This window comes from Equus asinus, chromosome 2, assembly GCF_041296235.1.
Source record: "Equus asinus isolate D_3611 breed Donkey chromosome 2, EquAss-T2T_v2, whole genome shotgun sequence".
Taxonomy (NCBI): Eukaryota; Metazoa; Chordata; class Mammalia; order Perissodactyla; family Equidae; genus Equus; species Equus asinus.
Window position 1 is genome coordinate 157,643,391 of NC_091791.1, and position 19,942 is coordinate 157,663,332.

The window sequence follows — 19,942 nt, forward strand, 5'->3', positions numbered from 1 at the left end:
TTTTACTGCTGTATAACAAATTACCGCCAATTTAGCAGCTTTACAAAGCACACGTTTGTTCTCTCACTGTTTCTGTGCATCAGGAACCTCACAGACTGCAATCAAGGGGTTGGTGAGGCCGGGTCCCTTTCCAGAGCTCAGGGCTCTCTTTCAAGCTCACGTGATTTTTGGCAGAATTCTGATCTTTGCGGGTGTAGAGCTAAGATCTCCTTTTTCTTGCTGCCTGCAGCCAGGGGCACTCTCAGGTCCTAGAAGCCACTCCCTGTTCCTTGCCCAGCGACCTACCCATACACCTCTCACAATGTAGAAGTGACTTTTCAAGGCCAGCAGGAGAATCTCTCTGACCTCAGAGAAGGCCTAAACCCTGTTTTAAATGGCTTCACCTGATTAAGTCAGGCCCACTCAGGATAACACCCTTTTGATTAATTTAAAGTCAATTGACCTGAGACTTTCATTACCACTGTAAGGCCGCTTTACCCTTGCCATAAGGGAACTGCATCATGGGCATAAAACAGAGGTGGAGATGGTAGGGTCGTCTTAAAATTCTACCTACTAGAAATTTGGATTTCAGGTAGTTTAGGACGCTGCAGATTGAGGGGAAAAGGTTAAACCAATGGAAGTGGTAGATATTTTTTTTTCTATCATACAGAAATTATATTCCCCTGTCCATCCTGCTTTTGTTTCTTTGTCGTGACACACAGAAAGGGCTGAACTCAAGTCACCTCTTTAATGTGAGTGCACTAGAAATGCTGCTGTTTTCTATACCCATTGCATCTCAGAGGTTGCTTTGGTTGAAAATCCATAATATTTATAATTAAAAATAATGACTTCAACATATTGAACATCAACTATGTATTAGGCTGATAAATACTTTTTAATTCTTAAAAAAACTCCACATATATATTGGTATTACTATTTTATAGATGAAGAAACCAAAGGCCAAGAAGTTTACATTATTTTCTGAGCATCACAAACATTGTAGGAATAGAGGATGTGCTGGTTAATTTTATATGTTCACTTGACCAAGCTAAGGAGTGCCCAGATCCCTTGGTAAATAACACTAAAACATTATTTCTGGGGGTGTCTGTGAGGATGTTTCTGGAATAGATTCACATGTGATTCAGTAGATAAGTAACGAGGATTTGACCTTACCAATGTGGGCGGGCATCATCCAGTCCATTGGGGGTCAAATAGAGCAAAAGGAGGAAGAAGAACAAATTCCTTCTCTCTTCCTGAGGCCATCTTTTGCCGCCTTTGCACATCGGAGCTCCTGGTTCTCAGACCTTTAGTCTCTGGGACTTATGCCATCACCATCGGCTCCCCTGATTCTCAGGTCTTTGGATGAGACTGAATTAAACCACTGGCATTCCTGGTTCTCTAGCTTGCAGACAGCGGATTGTGGGACCCCTCAGCCTCCGTAACCATATGAATCAATTACTATAATAAATTTCCTCTTGTATATATCTGTATATCCTATTGGTTCTGTTTCTCTGGAGAACCCTGACTAATGCAGAGGATTTATGTGAATTAGGTAATTCTAGAGTCTGTGTTTTCTCCTTTTTTACTGTATTGAAAAACCACATGAATTAGGAAAGGTTGACACAGTCCATCTAAAATATCCACTGAGCCCCAAAGACCAACGTGTAGCCATATCTCACTTACCACAATTTCCCCTAGAACCTTGGGATTTGGTATCCAAAGGATTTAAATGTATAACCAGAAAGAAAGATGTGTGGGTTTCATTGCATCATTGGTGTCAAGCATTGAAAAGGTAATAGATTACGCTACTTTCAGAGATGTGGTGGAAGACAGATGGAAAAAGAGTTAAAATCCCTGTATGCGTTATTGCAGTTTAATGTGATTTTCTCCATTGTTCCACTTGAACAAAAAATGCTCTAACGACTTCTAGAATATTCCCCAGAGTCAATCACTTTGTTAATGCACAGTGAAGTTTGAGAATGTCTTCTTTCTAAAGAAAGCTAAATTCACTAGGATGTGTGAGTTACAGCACCCCCCCTGCCTTCTCCTATGTATTTATTCTATAAGAAGTCTAGTTAGGTTTCTTAGACATTGCTCACTTTAGGGAAAAAATTTCCTTTTCAGAATCTCTCCTTGTAGAAATCAGGCCTCCCAGAAGATTTTAATATACTCCTGGTTAAGAATTATTAAATACATTCCGTGCAATATTTCATGGAGGATTTGTGAGCAGCAGACCATATAGGTCCATTAAGAGAGTAACAGTGAAAACTTTCTAGGCCTTCTGTGCAAGTGCACTGACTCCAGAAAGTCAACAAGGACTTTGGCCAAGGGCACCTAAGGTACTATGACTAGTCAAAGGATCTTCAGCTTCTCAACAGATGAATTGAAAGGGCTGGGAATTGATAAGCAATTGCTGACAAATATTGTTGTACAAAAACTTCGTTAGGCACTGCAATGCACTATCAAACACTAGGGAAAATGAACAGCAGATACTTCCTTTCCATGATTCTCTTCTTTTTGAATTCTTCTTTTTGAATTCTTTCCTTAATTATTTCTTTTCTAAGTCATCCTGATCCTTTTAGAAAAGGCATTGTGTAAAGCAGATATACAGAAATTTGCTAAAAAGCGAATCCATTAAAACTCAGTGGTGCATGACCCCACAGGATATATGCGCCCTTCATTATTTACACCAAATGGGCGCTTTGGCATAGCTATATCCTGCAAAGAAAATATTGCCTCTGGCTTGTAGAATCAGCCTATGAAAGTATCACCTATCGCTAAGATTCCTTAAAAACAAGCCAATAAATGTAACACTCTATTGAGAACACTTAATAGCAATTCAAGGAGCAAAAGTAGCAACTCATTTTTGGAAGAATGTACTTTCAGTGACATTGTGACCTTAAAAGATGATGTTGCTATTCAGCTAACTCCTTAGCATGATCTGGAGACATATGTGTCACACATAAGGCACTCTGCATACTTGCCTCACTTACTCTTTACAACCCCATGAGAAAGATATTTTCCTCATGTCGGCAAGGATGAAAATCAACCTGCTTCGTGAATCTAGAAGCTTCTCCAAGGCAAAGAAAATGGGTTATTAACCACACGCTTCAGGACCTTACACAAGGGCTAGGACATAACAGGTGCTCAATAAATATTGGATGACTTGTGTTCTCACACCGAGAGGGGCACAGCTAGAATTTAAAACCCAGGTCTATCTAATCCCAGAGGATATGCAAATCAATTATGCCATGTGGATAAGTATAAAGTTGTATGTTGTATATAAAAGTTAGACTGATAGTTAACGTGATCTGACCACAAAAATAGCCATAGATCTTAGGCTACTTTTAAGAAGTGTGCCTTCCTTAATTCTACTCTACTTTGCTCAGGCTGTCTACGGATGGGAGATACGTATTTTAAGGGAACTATTGTCAATGTCAATATTCTCTGTCTCTCTGTATCCCTCTCTATCTGACTATATCTATATATGCATAAAACTTTTAGTACAGACCTTTCTTCTGAACCCTACATTAGTTTATCTAACTGATTTATTTAACATATCTATTTAGAAATCTTAGAAGTATCTCAAACTTAAAAACAATCACCCCAAAGTAAGCTCCAACAGGGCAGGAAATACAGCTCTCTTGTTCATGACTCTTTCCTTTGAGTTTAGTGGTTCCTGACATAAAGCAGATTTTTAAGAAATTTGTTGAACGAATAAATGAGTTAATAGACTCATAATCTTCCCCATCTTCTGAGAGTCCTGTCCAAATCTGCTTTTCCTCTTGGATTTCTTACAAAATGGAAGGCACCACCTTCTTCCTGGTAACTCGAGTCTAAAGTCTAGGAATTATCCTCTACATTCTATTTCATTTACCCTTTGATGCCCAATTGTAGCTGATGAACATATCACGTTGCTTCTCTTTCCTTGTGGACTCTCGTACTCCCCGTCTTCTCTATCCCACCTGTTATTGCTGTCGTTCAAATCCATGCCTTCCTTTCAAAGACTGTTGGACTAGCTTCCTAAATCTTGCCTGTGCCTCCAGTTTTGGGATCCTCTAACCCATCTTCCACTTTATGCTGTTATCTTTCTGAAATACAAATCTAATTGTGTTATTTATCAGCTTAGAACCATTCAGTGGTTTAACCTTATCTAGACAATTAAGGCTAATACCTTGAATGAATCAAAACAAAAAAACAAAAAAAAAAAAAACCAGACAACAGCAACATAACACACTACAATTGATCCCAGGATTATTAACATTTATTTTGAATTCTTTTCCTGCCAGCTTTTTCTAAAACCTCTCATTATCAATTTTTCTTTCATTATCAATTTTTGTCTTTCCTATATATTTATCCTCTTCTGCTTGACTGGAATCACCCCATCAGCATTAAAATATGAAACTAATTTCTATGCTAAAAAGTAATTTAAATCCTCTTTGAACCACCATGACCCCTCAGCAAACCTAACTTTACTTCCCCCTTTGTAAGCAATTGTCTGCCTCCTACCCCAGCCTGACTTTCTCCAACTTCACTGAAACTCTTCTCACCAAGGATGCCAGTGACTTCCACGTTGCTAATTTCGATGTTCAGAACTCATCTTCTTTGGCTTCTTAGCAATATCTGACAACTGTCCACTACTTTTTTCTTCCTTGAAAGATTCCCTTCCTTCTGCTTCTGTGACATCACACTCTCCTTGTTTTCCTTCCGTCTCTTTGATTATTTTTTATTTTCCATCGCACCCTCTTTCTTCTTAACCTGGGCATTAAATGATAAGAGTTCCTCAAAGCACAGTCCTAAACTCCCTATTTACTTGACATCTCCACTTGACATCTGAAAGTAACTACAAATATTTATTGAATGCTTACTATGGATTAAGCACAGTGCTGAGAAATAAAAAAAAACAGCCCTTAACATCTAGGGACTGGTCTAACACTTTTGCTAGGCAATGCTATTCTCCTGTTGAATATAAATATTCTCACTAACGTCAGACAGGGTCACTAGGAGACTATGTGACAACACAAGACCAATTCATAACTTTGTCTAAGGACAGACAAAAACAAGATCACTGTGCAAAATAGCTAACACTCCTCTCTCCTGGTTAATAGGAGTGACTGATACTTATTTACCAATTACAGCCTTAAGCCTGGCTCTAGTCTGCCTTCTCTAAGGATACACTTTATTGAAAAGCCCAATAGTAGAATTGCTCCTACTTTTGATGGCATCTAATCTAGAGAAAAACTCTGCTTTCTTGGATGCTCCCCAAATCACCCAACCAAAGCCCAAATCCTGTAATAGATCCTCCTTAACATCTTTTACTGAGAGATCCATGGCTCCCCATATTATTTGTTCTATTTTTCTGTATTAAGTAATAAACCCAGCTTGTTCAACTACCAGTAACTTCTTGATGGTCTTTGACCAGAAAGCATCGACAATGCTAAGCATTTTAAGTGGATTATTTTATTTAATCCTTATAACAACTCTATAAATTATCATGGCTATTATCATTATCTTTCCCAGTGTACAAGTAAGCAAACTGAGGCTTAAAGATGTTAATAAAAATTTACCCAAGATCACATGATTGGTCAGTAGTAGAGAATTTGAACCCAGACAATTTGAATCTAGAGTTAACGCTCCTAAGACATACACAGAACTTCTTCAATAAATATTACTGAAATAGATTGAATAAATGCATTACCTGATCCTGTTACCACTTCCAACCCACTATCCCCTAACTCTAAAATATGGAGTTACTTTCTCTTTCGTGCCTCAGTGCTGCCATTTCTATTTCCTTCTCTTTGTGGATTACCCTAGAACACTACCCTCCTTCCATCTGACCAGCATGATTGTATACACAAACACCTACCCACCTTTCACAGCCTCAGCTAAATCCTAAATTCTGCTATAAGACCAAATACAACTGATAGCTTTCTCCATCACTATAACAAGCACATTCTTCAGTCATAGTTCAGAATATTTTGAATGTTTGTCTGTCTCTCATCTAGGCTGTGAACTACATAAATATAGGAATAATGTTCATTAATCTGTATCCCCATGTCAGACACATTACAGGACCTAAGTAAACATATGTTGAATAAATTAATAAAAGCTCCTGAAATAATGTATATCTGTGATTCTAAGTACAGAGGTACTGTCTGTATTTTCCCTCTGATTGATTTAAAAGAATTTCTGTAAAAGAATTTCTAGACTGGATGGGGGGGCTGCTCTTTAACTGTAATTAGTTCAACAGTTCCTAACTAATCTAATTAGTCAAATAAGTCAGACAACATCATTTATTTAGTGTCTATTAAGGTAGTCTTCCTAGAAATGGATATGAATGGGAATGGAAATAGAAATGAATAACGAAAGATGTTAATTTCTTCCTTTTTTAAAATCTAGTCTATAAATTTTATTGACAATATACTGTGTTCATATGTCATAAGTCTTCTTTTCCTGAAGGAGCTCACAGTTTAATAAAAAAAAGGAACACCTGAAAATAAATAGCTGAAACACCCACACATGCATAATGGATATAACAAGGCCCTCACCACAAGAAAACAAGAATAAAAAAATTATAGCTAAACCAAGGGAACCATGCGTGATTGCTAAGGATTACTGGGAACATTTTGCTAAAAAATTCATGGAGAGATGAGTTCTAAGTATAAAAAGTAGGATGTTCTACCCAACAATATTAATATTTTTTATCTATGATATAGAGAAGCACTGTCCAATAGAAATATAACGTGACCCACAAATGTGAGACATATAAGTATTTTTTATTTTCTAGTAGTCACACTTAAGGAGTAAAAGAAATGGAATTAATTTCAATTATATAGTTTACTTAACCTAATATATCCAAAATATTATTATTTCAACATGTAATTAGTTAAAAAATTGTTGTTGAGATATTTTACTTTATTTCTAACTAAGCCTTTGAGATCTGATGTGTATTTTACACTTACAGCATTTCTCAATTTGGACTAGCCACATTTCAAGGGCTGAAAAGCCACATGTATTTGGATAGTGCAGGCTTAGAACACTGAAATATTTCTGGCTTTAGGAAATTTAGTCATGGCTTTCTAATTCCAGCAAAAATTGTCACCCAGCCAAGACATACAAAGTCAGTAATGACAATAAATATTCTGTTACTCTACAGTATACCAGTTAGTATGGCTAAATTTCTTGATTTAATTTGTTATTATTTTTAAGTATTTGCCTTCCCAGCAACAGCTTAGAAATGTGGTGATAGATTGAGCTATCATAATATAATCGGTGTATATTTGCAATCTATTGACTTGGCTTAAAGGACTGTATCTTGCTGTCAAATTCCAATATCATAGTCTCGTTGTAACTATAAATTTATCAAAAAAAAGGTTTTGCTTATCAGAACCTTCACATTTTCCAAGAATAGACTAATGTAATTCCAAAATACACTGACAGGGATATGCAACTGAAAATATGAGAGACATTTCATTATTTCTTCTTCAGGGTGTAACAGCTCAGCTTCACCTTATCTTACCAACAGTAATAGACAAATTGGATTCAGGGCTCCCAGATGAACTTTTTGATAATCAAAAGAAATCAGTATGCTCAGCTCTCAAATATTTAAAAGACCACCAAGGTCTCTTGAAAACTTATGATACTTTGATTCCAATTATGAAGACGATAGAAATAATAAAGTCCTCTTAAAGAAAACTCACTCCATAATGATACGTCTATAAAATGACAATGTGATTCTATTACTCTCAGAAACCTACATTTTTTATAGACAGATATCCAATCTATTGGAGGTGATGGGTATATCTTGGATGAATTTCAGTAAAAGACTCTTTGACTCCTAGGTTGAGACGATATCTTCTTGGTAAACAGAAGCAAAAAGGCATCTCATTTCTGGTGGGTTTTTGTTATTGCTCATAACTGTCCTCTGAAAAGTGTTGTTAATTTCCACCTCTAAATTGCCAAGGATGATGTCAGAAATAAACAGGATGTCCACAGGCCTTTTTGTGCATGTTAATCATATAATGCCAGCAAGCAATGTTTATATTTTGTTATTGTTGAAGAAATATTTTGATTTCTTTCTCCCTCTCACTATCATTCATTCATTATCGTTAACTCAAGCTCTCCAGGAATATAGTAGAGGATGACCTTTCATGGAGACAAAATGGGAGTCCATGACACTGGTGAGAGTCACCACAAATTTGAAGAGGTTCTATTTACTCCTGAGTGTAAATTGGTCAACATTGGGTGGACAGGGTAAAATTGATTCACATCTTGATGACTTTTGATGAATTCCCTTTGTGAAACGTTCTACTACATAATCCTTTTTTTTTTCCTGTTTATTCTTCCTGCCTTCCCCTAAACCAGCTCCAAATGACCAGTTGTGACACAGGCATCTAAGACCCTGAGAGGAGATCTTGGGTAGAGGACCTGAGAAAAGGGACTCCTGTCCTAGAAGAATGTGGGGGAAATCCCCATTACTGTTTCCCTCTCTTCTTCCCTTGCTACTGGCCCCCGGTAGCTTGGAATTGTACAAGAGAGCAAGAGGCTAAACTCTGAGAGAATCCAATTTTTCTGGCTGGAGGAGCTGAGAAAAGGGACTCTTGAGAACTGGAAAGTGTGGTAGAAAACGTTAGAGAAAGTCATCCCTATTTTTTTATTTGAACTGGCACAAATGCTGAGGTCACATATAAGTTGTACATGTATGGAACATAAAAGAAACACAGCAAAGGCTTTGAAAACTAGATTGCATTATAAACACCTATATCCTTTGAGTTTTTAAATAATCACTGTTTATGTCTTCTGTAACTTAAGAATTTAAAAATATGGATCTATAATAGTAAAGTCACATGAGGTTGATTTTAAGGCAAAAGCATTACTAGAGATAGAGGGGAGGGGCTGCCCCTGTGGCCGAGTCTTAAGTTCATGCGCTCTGCTTCAGCAGAGCAGGGTTTTGCCGGTTCGGATTCTGGCTGTGGACATGGCGTAGCTCACTGAGCCATGCTGAGGTGGCGTCCCACACAGCACAACCAGAAGGACCTACAACTAGACTATACAACTATGTACTGGGGTGCTTTGGGGAGAAGAAGAAGAAAAAAGAAGATTGGCAACAGATGTTAGCTCAGGTGCCAATCTTTAAAAAAAAAAGAGAGAAATAGAGGAGAGTGCTATGCTTCAGAGATTAAAAATTCCAAATTTGTATGCATCCGATAGCACAATGTCAAAATATATGAAGCAAAAATCACAGAATTACAAGATGAAATAGACAAATTCACACTTTGATGAATTCTCCTTTTCTTAAAGCTTAGAGGTTAGTGATGAATTGATGCTGGCAGAATCATTTGAGCCACTTCTTTCCAAGTTTTGTAATGATGGTCACACCTTCTTATAGGATGTGGGATATTTCATCCTGATTGTTTTGGCCTCTAGGTTTCTCCTGAAACTAACATAAGAGGAAGAATCTAATTTAATATCCTTGGTTGTAAATTTCTCACAATTTAAAGTTAAACAGCACTTTGTAGGATTTCTTACTTGTAAAAAATTTAATTTAGTTTGCAAAAATTATCTCATTATGTCTCATGTATTAATAGTTTTATTTTATGTATTAAGTATGATCATCTCTTTCTTGAACTATTTTGTCACATTTTAATGATTTAGAAGCTAGGTGTGATAAAGAACCAAAATCAAGTTTACACAACAAGTAAGACATTGAGCCAAAACAGTTGTCTATTGTCCTAAGCTGGCTCCTCTTGCTTGTAATGGGCTAGTAATAGGTTAGCAGCCTATTACTGAGAAACTAAAATTAGTATTTTTTAAAAGCATCAATTCCTTTTTAATAGGAGAGTAAATGTGATTTCTGACTTTGGGATAGTTTATTGAGTTCAGCTCTTTGTGGCCAAATTATACTATTTGGGTTTGTGGGGACTTTTTTTTAAGCAAATATTTCAAGTTGTTAATGTAAATTTGCAAGACTTTATCTTTTTAATAACTTGCATTGCATCTTGAAAGAAAGTCATGAAAGAGGCTAGTGAAGAACTCAAAGAAATCAATCAGATTCCAGAGGATTCTTTTGAAGAATTCAATTTGTTTATTCATCTAATTGTTGAGTACTTATTATGTGCTGTATGCGGACGATACAGTGGTGACCATAGCTGATAATGTCTTAGTGGAATTTATATTTTCCTTCAGGTTGGAGATAAAATAAACAAATAAACAAGAAAATAGCTAGATAAATTCTCTTTAGAGAAATAGTGTAAGATGATGTTATAGAAATTAGTTGGCTGTTTTAGATTGGATGGTTAGTAAGAGAAGATCTCTCTGATATGGTGTTTAAGCCAAGATCTGAATGACAAAAAAGAGCCAGACATTAAAGACCATGGTGAGGAGCAATCTAGGTAGAGGAATCAATTTATGCAAAGGTCCTAAGAAGGGAAACAGCTCAGTGTGCTCAAGAATTTGGGAGAATCCCATTGAGATTGCAACAAGACAGAGAGTAAAAGATGAAATAAACAGGGAGCCTATTATTCTACAGTTTTGCAATCCAGTCTAAGTAGATTGGATTTTGTTTTAAGGGCAGAAGGAAGTAAATGGAAGATTTTAAGCACAAGAGTAACATGATCTGATTTAAATTCTACAGTGGTAAATATCTGCTGTTTGGGAAATGGATTGTAGAGGCCAAGCATGGAGGTGGTGAGACCAGTGAGCAGGTGATGGTAGTAACCCAGGTGAGACGTCATGGTGGTGGCAGGAAAGACAGAGGAATAGACTAAGTACATTTGTTGATGGATGTGAGGTGGGCAAGGAGGTCGTGGGTCCAGTAAAGGGTAAAATCATCAATAGCCTCCAAGACTGTTGATTTAAGCAATTGGGCGGATGGAACTGCCATCTATGAGATGGGGATTCTAGAGGAAGGATCCAGTTTTCTGGACAGCAAGATTCAAAAGAGCTCTGTTTATTCTCCATGTTAAATTGACCATGTTAAGATGCCTATAAGACAGTCATGTGAAAATGTCAGGAGTACAGTTATATAAATGAGTGTGGAGTTCTGGTGCAAGTTTGGGGCTGGAGATATGACTTAGGAAATCACTGGCAAGTAGCTACTTAAAGCCACGGAAGGGGATGAGTATATCTAGGAAAAGTGAGCAGGTAAGAAGAGAAGAGACCTTAGGATAGAACTTTAGAGATGCTCAAATATTTAGAGATTGAGCAGCAGAGCAAAAATCAGCAAAGGAGACTGAGAGGAAATAATCAATGAATCCAGAAGAAAAACAGCATAACGAGGTTTCTTAGAAGCCAACAGAGGTCATCACTGACAGGAGGTAAAATATAAAATGAGCTCATCAGAAGCCCTTTATACTAAGGATGTGCATGAAACAAAGGAGATAGGATAGAGAGTGAAATGTTTTAGTCACTCCCCTAATTTTATTCCCAAAGAAGCAAAGTATTGAATGAGAGAAAACTCAGAACAGTTAAGAACAAATGACATAATTTTGTTAGATGAACACTTATTTAGGTGTCCAGGGTTCTGGCTATGCATTTTCTGAGGCATTTTTGGAATCCTCCCAAATAGATATAATAAAATGACTTTATCTGCTCTCTTACAGGGGACAGGGTAGTTGTGACATTCAAATGAGGTAACTTCTGTGAATGCACTTTGAAAGGTATGAATTTTTATATGAAAGTCAATGTTGTGTTGTCTTTTGGGGACTAATTAGGAGGAAATAGACTTCTAAAGGGAGATTTAATTTTAAAAGTCTATTGTTAACAACAGAAAAACAGACAACTGATTGAAAAGTAGGCAAAGGACTTGAATAGACATTTCTCCAAAGAAGTTATACGAATGTCCAATAGGCACATGAAAAGATGCTCAACATTACTAATCATTAAGGAGATGCAAATAAAAACCACAATGAGATATCACCTCGTACCTATTGTGATAGCTACTATCAGAAAACCAGACTATAATAAGTGTTGACAAATACATAGAACATTGGAACTCTTGTGCATTCTTAGTGGAAATTTAAAATGGTACAGCTGCTATAGAAACAGTATGACAGTTTCTCAAAAAATTAAAAATAGAATTACCATACGATCCAATATTTACACTTCTGGTTATGTATTCAAAAGAATTGAAAGCAGGGTCTTGAAGAGATATTTTTACAGCCATGTTCATAGCAGCATCATTCGCAATAACTAAAACATGAAAACAACTCAAGTGTCCATCGACAGACAGATGGATAAGCTGAACGTGGTATGTACATACATTGAAATATTATTCAGCTTTAAAAGGAGGGAAATTCTGACACATGTTACAACATGGATGAGCCTTGAAAACGGTATGCTAAGTGATATAAAGCAGTCCCCAAAAGACAAATACTGTATGACTCCTCTTACGTGAGATACCTAGAGTAATCAAAATCATAGAGATGGAAAATAGAATGGTGCTTTCCAGGAGCTGAGGGGAGAGGAGAATAGAAAGTTACTGTTTAATGGGTATAGATGTTCATTGTGCAAGATGAAAAGAGTTCTAGAGATGAATGGGGGTGATGGTTGCACAACGACATGAATGTATCTAATACCACTGAACTGTACCTTTAACATTGGTTAAGATGGCACATTTTGTATTGTATATTTTGCAATAAAAAATTTGAAAAATATGTAAATAAATATGAAGAAAAGAATTTTTTCAAGGCTGTTGATAGTATCTGGAACCTATTCAGCAGAATTCCATTCAGAAAGCAAACAGAGCCTGGTATGTGGACACTCAATAAAATGTGTTGAATAAATGAAACTGCATCTTCAAGGAGACAGAACTGACAAACTAAGAGACCCTGATAGAGCACGTGATGTATTTACAGTGACTGAAAGCTTGGTTTCTGTTAGCCTGGGACGTTCTCTCTGGTGAGTGCCTTGTGGAAGCAGGTAATTTGGAGATGTGATTTCATATAGTGGAGAGAGTACAAACTGGGTGAATATTCAGTGAGTCTTCTTTACAACCTGAGTGTGTTGGTTCAAAAATAATAGAGCATTTGAATTAAAACAAAACTTTAGTTTTTTCCTTTCTTGGAAGGTATTCAAAACAATGAAAATGATATGCTCAACCACACTGCTTAATATGAGAACTGTTCACTCTTTGAGTAACATTTAAGTGAGTAACAGAAATAAAAAATTAGTATGATGTTAAAAAATAAGTTTAAATTACACAACAGGGGATTTGGCAATCTCTATATTCTAAATAGATTAATTCACTCAATTAAAATTTGTAAATTAAAATTTGTGGCAGTTGTTGATCTCTATGTAGTCAAAATAATGAGTAGAATCTAAACTTTCAGATGAATGTTTTACAGATTTATGTTGGGAATAAAATTTATTAAAATATGAAAGAGGCTTTGATATTATGCTATTTCAAATGTTTAAATTAGAGAAAATGATTTGTCTCAAGTAATGTAAGCAAAGAGTGTAAGAGCGGCAAGAAAACAGACCTGAAAGCCACTAAATTAATGAATACCTGTTTTTGCATAACACAGTTCAGAGAGGAGATAGAAATAATTCTTTTATTCATAGATAATACACACCTTTTCTTATGTTCTGATTATATATCTATTCTAACCAATTTCCAGCATTTTGCAATGAAAAGAAACAGGTGAAATAATAATAAAGGGACTGCAATTCAAAATATGATTTTGAATATCTATTAGAGTAATTTTTGAACGAGTACTTGATTATGGCGTAAGAATTGGAAAGGGAATACTTGAGAGGAAGAGAAAACAAGCTGCCCAGCTACACAATGAGGGATAATTTGCTAAGTATGTGTCAAACACTAAAACACGTAGAACTTAGTAGTCCAAAAAATACCCACAAAAGGAATGGCATATCTATGGGAAACGCTAGATTAATCTCATCAAATTCTAAGCCTGAACAGAATCCTGATAAAGGATTGTAGCATTTCTGGGATCTACAGCATAAATATGATACATAAAACACATAAAGAACTTTAGAACTCAATTACTAATTGTTGATTATTTTTCTTCCTCTCTATTGCTATTTTGTTATATTTCCCTCTAGTCTTCTTTTCCCATGTTATATTTTTTAATTTAAAAAAAAGTATTGCAGTGTAATATTATATGTGATATGTTTTGTTTTGCTGTTTAAAACGAATGTGATTAAAATGTTTTTCATGTGACTATATAATCTTCATAGCCACTCTTTTCAATAACTACATACTATTTCATAAAGTGTATCTGATACATCAAATGTATCACAATTAATTGAATATTTAGGTTTATTTTGCTGTCATAAATATTGATGAGATGAACATCTTTACACAGAGAGCTTCAGTATTCGGGGTTTTGTTAATGACGTATTTCTGGAATTAGGATTATTTGATCAAAATGTTAAAATACACAGCCACACATGACTCATTTGATAAGTGGGAAGGCGGTTTCATTATTGTTTCAATTTGCATATATGGGATTGCTGGTGAGAGTTAACATTTGCATCACGTTTACTCATTCATTGTAATTCTTCTTTTGTGAATTATCTGATAATATTCCTTGTTCATTTAGTTATGAGCTCTTAATGATTGTCTTATGAATTTATTTGTGTGATTTATGTAATAAAAGCAACCCTATTGCTATATTTGTTGTAAATATTTGCATTAGTCTATTATACACCTTTTACTCATTCTTTTTTCTACCAAAGAAAAATATAAACAGTACCTTTCATAGTGTAAAATCTGTCACTCTTTTTTCTTTGCAATTTCTTCCATTGTTTCTAAGCTCAGCAAGTCCCCTCTCTTACAGGAGTTTTATAAATATTCTCTTCTATTTTTATTATTTTCTCATAGTTTGATTATCTACTTATGTTTTTAGTTATATAAAATGACTTAATTTGTAAGTGATTTACTTTGTTCTGGCATTTAAAGTAAAGTAGAGTCCAAACAGATTGTTTTCTTCAATATTCGTACTCAGCTGTCCTAATATTTAGTAAAAAAAAGTTCCCTACTCTACTACTCTTTTTCTTTTTATTAAGAAAAGAGATAAGGTGATAGGGTTTATATGTGGATTATTTTTATTTCATTGATTTGTGATGTGTATATATACCTTAGTCTCTGCCACATTCTTTTAATTATTGTAGCTTAATGAAGCATTTTAACATCTGGTACGGCTAGTTACCTAGCATTACCATTTGTCATAATCGTCTTTGATATGCTTGTCTCTTTGTTTTCTTAGACAGGAGTTAAAGTCAACTTCCAGGTTTCAAAACCCCTTTACTATTTTCATTAATAGCACAATAAACTTCTATGTTAATATGAGGAGAATTTGATCTATTCAAGAATTTGACATTTACTTTTCCCTTTATGGATTATGTTGTATTTCTCTACACCATCAAATATTTCCTTATGTTTTAAAAGTGTGTGGAATGTGTATAATTATTTTATGTAGGTCACATACGCATGCGTTGCTCAGATTGCTTCCGAGTTGACAGAGCGTTGTAAAGTCAGTCAGACCTAGTTCACACCTTCCTCTGTCACTTACTAAAATAATGAACTTTTCAGTTGCTTAACTAGAAAAGTGAATTCTATTATTTTTTCAGTTGATTTTTATGGACTTTCTGATTATACAATAAGATCATATAAATAGGTATTTTTTTCTCTTCATTACCAAAATTTATAACCCTCATTTCTACTTGCACTGGCTAGTGCTGTTGGGACAGTAATAATTAAAGGCAATGATTCAAGACATTTCCGGTTTGATCCCAATTTTTATAAGATAAAGTTTTGTATTTCACTACAGGTTGAAATAGATATTTTTATCTTAATTAGGATGTATTCTTTTATGCCTATTTGTAGTGTTTTGGGGGGGGACACGTAATCACTCATCAAATCTCTTTTCGTCTTTCTTACGCAATCTGTAAATACACTGTATTATGTAGCATAATCTTAATATTGGAAATTAGTGTCCTGTTTTTCTCTTTGAAGTTTACTTTCTAGACCAGTAATAGTTTTCTCAGAGACGCATGAATATGTGGAATAAGAGATTTGTCATGGGGTCGAGACAATTGTGAGAGCCAGCAAAGGACCCCCTGCATTGGAGGGCGGGCCTGAAGGTGTTACAGTCAGCAGGGCCACGCGTGGGGACAAAAGCTGGGTGTGAAACAAGGGAAGCAAGGACAAACTGGAACCTGTAAGCACGAACAGACCTGCATCTGTCTCCCTACTTCCCGCTCTGACAATGTGGGTGACCTGCAGAGGAAATCAGTCCCCTTCATCACGAGGTACACGTGTACCAGGCCAGGACTCAGAGAAGCCGAAGGATGAGACTCAGCGGGAGCTGGAGGAACCGCAGAGTGAGGCAGCAGGTCAGCAGTGGCCTGCGTGAGATTAGTGGCACCTGGGGCCCTATGCTGACCTCTGAGCCAAGTGGCTGCTGCTTCACTTTGGTCTTCCAAATAGCATGCAAACTGCTCCTGTGGCCAGGCTGAGCCTGGAGCCAGACAGGGAAGGGAATTCTGGTAGATGTATTCCCAACTTGGCTAAGGTAGAAGAGTACAAAATCACCAAGATTATTTATCTATAAAATGGGACTAATAATATGCATTTAGCATGGCGTCATGAATATTAGAGATAAGTCATATAAACCAAATGGATGTAATATAGGCTCAGTTAATGATGTCCATTACTACTACGGATTATACCAATAGGTTTCCTAATATTGCCTGTATGTACTTGCTGCTATCATTTACTTTTGCCTGTGAATCATACACTTTGTGCTACCTTCCTTTGACATCTGCTTTACTTATTGTCAACACACACCAGCTACATTATTTTTTATGTAACTTCCCAACGCTGGACCATCTTTTACCTATTTCTCTCTCTGACATAATGATATTTTCATTTTGGTAGAAAAAGAGTAGATATCATAAGGATATTGTGTGGATACCAGTTCAAACATTGATATGGCTACTTTACAAACTGAAAATTCACCTTACCTATTGCTTCATTAATTTGGCTTGGAGTCATGGTAATAGGATAGGCGCATATCTTTTCATATTTTACAAGTAATCTGGTACTGAATGAGAGTTGTCATAGTTTTTAGATTACATGACAGATTCTTTGCCTGGCATTTGTATGCATGTAGAACAATGAGAACAATAGTAAGTTATTCACTATAGCCCATAATAATAATAACCCTAAGTTTACAGACTTCATATATTCTCTCACATGTTAATAGTAACATTTGAAAATTGTAGCTTCCTTGATTAACCAACACTCTTAATTGACCATCAATTAATGGTCAATAATGAAATTCTTTCCTATTTCCTTAAGGGCACCTTGAAAACATTTTGGCCTAAACAAATTTACTTTAAAGAAGAGATTAAAGTCTGATCCATGATTCTTTAGTTCTTTTTTTTATTCTGTGGATGGCACTCTCTCTGTTTTCAGTCTTTGTCTTCAGGATATGTAATATACAGGCATGCCTCATTTTATTGCACTCTGCTTTATAGCACCTCACGGATAGTGCGTCTTTTTACGAAGTGGAGGTCGGTGGCAATCCTGCATTGAGCAAGTCTGTTGCACCATTCTCCCAATAACATTTGTTCACTTCATGTCTCTGTGTCACATTTTGGTAATTCTCTCAATAATTTAAAATTTTTCATTATTATATTTGTTGTGGTGATCCGTGGTCTGTGATCTTCGATGTTACTATTGTATTTATCTTGGTGCATCACGAATCACGCCGGTACAAGATGGTGAATTTAATGAATGAATGTTGTCTGTGTTCCGTCTGTTCCACCAACCAGCTGTTCCCTCATCTCTTTCCCTTGCTTTAGGTCTTCCTCTCCCCTGAGACACAACAATATTGAATTTAGGGCCAATTAATAACCCTACAATGGCCCCTAAGTGTGCAAGTGAAAGGAAGAATTGCACGTCTCTCACTTAAAATCAAAAGCTAGAAATGATTAAGCTTAGTGAGGAAGGCATCTCGAAAGCCAAGACAGGCCAAAAGCTAGGCCTCTTGTGCCAAACAGTTAGCCAAATTGTGAATGCAAAGGAAAAGTTCTTGAAGGAAATTAAAAGTGCTACTCCAGTGAGCACACAAATGATAAGAACGTAACAGCCTTATTGCTGATATGGAGGAAGTTTGAGTCTGGATAGAAGATCAAACCAGCCACAACATTCCCTTAAGCCAAAGGCTAATCCAGAGCAAGGCCCTCACTCTCTTCAATTCTATGAAGGCTGAGAGAGGGGAGGAAGCTGCGGAAGGAAAGTGTGAAGCTAGCAGAGGTTGGTCCATGAGGTTTAAGGAAAGAAGCCGTCTCCATAACATAAAAGAGCAAGGTGAAGCAGCAAGTGCTGATGTAGAAGCTGCAGCAGGTTATCCAGAAGATGAAGCTAAGATAGTTAGCGAAGGTGGCTACGATAACAACAGATTTTCAATGTAGATGAAACAGCCTTATATTGGAAAACGATGCCATCTAGGACTTTCATAGCTGGAGAGGAGAAGTCAATGCCTGGCTTCAAAGCTTCAAATGACAGGCTGACTCTCTTGTTAGGGGCTAATGCAGCTGGTGAGTTTAAGCCGAAGTCAATGACCATTTACTATTTTGAAAATCCCAGGGCCCTTAAGAATGACACTAAATCTACTCTGCTTGTGCTCTGTAAGTGCAACAGCAAAACATGAATGACAGCACATCTGTTTACAATATAGTTTACTGGCTATTTTAAGCCCACTGTTGAGACCTACTGCTCAGAAAAAAAGATTCATTTCAAAATATTACTGCTCATTGACAATTTACCTAGTCACCCGAGAGCTCTGATGGAGATGTACAGTGAGATTAATGTTGTTTCCATACCAACACAACATCCATTCTTCAGTCTATAAATCAATGAGTGATTTTGAATTCTGAGTCTTATTATTTAAGAAATCCATCTCGTAAGGCTATAGCTGCCATAAATAGTGATTTTGCTGAAGAGTCTGGGCAAAAAGTAAATTGAAAACCTTCTGGAAAGGATTTACCATTCTAGATGCCATGAGGGACATTCACGATTCAGGAGAAGTGGTCAAAATATCAACATTAATAGGAATTTGGAATAAGTTAATTCTAGCCCTCATGGATGACTTTGAGGGTTCAAGACTTCAGTGGAGGAAGTAACTGCAGGGGTGGAAATAGCAAGAGAACTAGAATTATAAGTGGAGCTGGAAGATGTAACTCACTTGCTGCAATCTCATGATAAAACTTTAATGGATGATAAGCTGCTTTTTACAGATGAGCAAAGAAAGTGGTTTCTTGAGATGGAATCTACTCCTGGTGAAGATGCTGTGAAGGTTGTTGAAATCACAACAAAAGATTTAGAATATTACATAAACTTAGTTGATAAAGCAGCAACAGGGTTCCAGAGGATTGACTCCAACTTTGAAAGAAGTTCTTCTGTGGGTAAAATGCTATCAAACAGCATCTCACGCTACAGAGAAATCATTCATGAAAGGAAGTCAACTGATGCAGCAAACTTCACTGTTGTCTTATTTTAAGAAATTGCCACACCCAACCCAAGCTTCAGTAACCATCATCCTGATCAGTCAGCAGCCGTCAACATCAAGGCAAGATCCTCCACCAGCAAAAAGATTATGACTCTCTGAAGGCTCAGATGATGGTTAGCATTTTTTAGCAATAAAGTATTTTTAAATTAAGATAATGTGTACTTTTTTTAGACATATGCTATTGCACACTTAATAGACTACAGTGTAGTGTAAACATAATTTTTACATGCACTGGGAAACCAAAAACTTTGTGTGACTCATTTTATTGTGGTATTAGCTTTGCTGCGGTGGTCAGCAACTGAACTTGCAAAATCTCCCAGCTATGTCTGTACCTCACATCTCATAATATCGTTAGTACTTTGATCACTGAGTTTAAGTTGTGAATGCTTAATAATTTTACAGGGTCATATTAAGTAATACGTGAA

The 19,942-nt window shown here is 36.3% G+C and overlaps 1 pseudogene; it reads left to right on the forward strand.

The window, feature by feature from the left end:
* Nucleotides 1-17,867: 17,867 nt before the first annotated feature.
* On the forward strand, nt 17,868-19,635 carry LOC139046415 (tigger transposable element-derived protein 1-like; annotated as a pseudogene).
* Nucleotides 19,636-19,942: the final 307 nt, after the last annotated feature.